We start from the raw sequence: 1,883 nt of genomic DNA, 5'->3' as shown, positions 1-1,883 counted from the left end.
GCCCCTGGTCTGGCTGGCACTGGTGGGCCGCCCCTGGTCTGGCTGGCACTGGTGGGCAGCCCCTGGTCTGGCTGGCACTGGTGGGCCGCCCCTGGTCTGGCTGGCACTGGTGGGCCGCCCCTGGTCTGGCTGGCACTGGTGGGCCGCCCCTGGTCTGGCTGGCACTGGTGGGCCGCCCCTGGTCTGGCTGGCATAGGTCAGGATGCCAGTACCTGGCTGGAAGTTATCCTCTTGCAGACAGGAAGTGTTATCTTCTCTGTCCGCTCGCTCTATGATTCCCCGCTGGTTCTCCTAGAACACCCGAGCAAAGTGGGGCGGATGGTCGGAGGCGGTCGGGTGACCCCGGAATGCCTGCGGCACCTACTGGGAAATTTCGGCCTGTCAGATAAATGTGTGAATTGTATAAAGAGGCGGAGAGCTTCCTTTATTACTGGCCAGGTGGGTGTCTCTGGGGTCAGGCAGGGTTGCCATTTGAGCCCTCTCCTGTACGTCTTCGGGGATCGACCCCCTTCATAGGAAGGCTAGATTGTGAGCTTCGGGGGGGGGAGATGTCTCGGGGGCCCTGCTCTGAGGGACTGTCTGGCTATGGTCCTCGAGGGCCCTCCTGAATTCTTCTACAATTCCTGGTAAGTTTTGGGATCTTGCACGGAGGTCGTTTCATGGCCGTCCTGCAGGACGGAGGCTGACTTCCTCTAGAGTGGGGGGCGGGCGGTGGAGACCATGGACCACTTCTTGGTGCAGTGACCTTGCAATATGGAGGTTCACAAGGGGGGCGGTAGCTGTAGGCTGCTCCTGCCTCCCCCGCCTGGCCTAGTCTGACCGGGTCTCTGGAGCCGTCAGGGCGAGGAGTGAGGTTGAGTTGACGTCATTGCACTTCGCTTAGTAGCCCCGAACTGCACGTGAGGTGTCCACTGGGGTCCCTGCCCATGAGGTGGTGGGAGACATCTTTCCGGAGTTCCCCTGAAGGAGCAGTTTATGGAGGGGCTTCTCCTTCCAGCCTCCATGGTGATGGGTTCTCTTTAGATGTTGTATCTGGTGCTCGGTCTGAGGAGAAGAATGGAGGACTCGCTTGTCATGTTATAGCAATGTACGGGCGAGTCGTGGCATCGGGGGATGGCGCTCTGTCCTCAGACTCTGATTGGATGGCGCTCTGTCCTCAGACTCTGATTGGATGGCGCTCTGTCCTCGGACTCTGATTGGATGGCGCTCTGTCCTCGGACTCTGATTGGATGGCGCTCTGTCCTCGGACTCTGATTGGATGGCGCTCTGTCCTCGGACTCTGATTGGATGGCGCTCTGTCCTCGGACTCTGATTGGATGGCGCTCTGTCCTCGGACTCTGATTGGATGGCGCTCTGTCCTCGGACTCTGATTGGATGGCGCTCTGTCCTCGGACTCTGATTGGATGGCGCTCTGTCCTCGGACTCTGATTGGATGGCGCTCTGTCCTCGGACTCTGATTGGATGGCGCTCTGTCCTCGGACTCTGATTGGATGGCGCTCTGTCCTCGGACTCTGATTGGATGGCGCTCTGTCCTCGGACTCTGATTGGATGGCGCTCTGTCCTCGGACTCTGATTGGATGGCGCTCTGTCCTCGGACTCTGATTGGATGGCGCTCTGTCCTCGGACTCTGATTGGATGGCGCTCTGTCCTCGGACTCTGATTGGATGGCGCTCTGTCCTCGGACTCTGATTGGATGGCGCTCTGTCCTCGGACTCTGATTGGATGGCGCTCTGTCCTCGGACTCTGATTGGATGGCGCTCTGTCCTCAGACTCTGATTGGATGGCGCTCTGTCCTCGGACTCTGATTGGATGGCGCTCTGTCCTCGGACTCTGATTGGATGGCGCTCTGTCCTCGGACTCTGATTGGATGGCGCTCTGTCCTC

At 59.6% G+C, this 1,883-nt stretch overlaps 1 protein-coding gene across 1 annotated transcript in view; it reads left to right on the top strand.

Moving 5' to 3' along the window:
• The window catches only part of LOC108803824 (actin-related protein 3), a gene marked incomplete at its 3' end in the record, with an annotated part of 14,895 nt that overhangs the window by 953 nt on the left and 12,059 nt on the right, over positions 1-1,883 (top strand). The window lies entirely within an intron of this gene.

This window comes from Nanorana parkeri, unplaced genomic scaffold, assembly GCF_000935625.1.
Source record: "Nanorana parkeri isolate BGI_ZX_2015 unplaced genomic scaffold, ASM93562v1 scaffold4289, whole genome shotgun sequence".
Lineage (NCBI taxonomy): Eukaryota > Metazoa > Chordata > Amphibia > Anura > Dicroglossidae > Nanorana > Nanorana parkeri.
The sequence above is the reverse complement of the archived record's forward strand: the minus strand, read 5'-3'. Positions and strand labels throughout refer to the sequence as shown.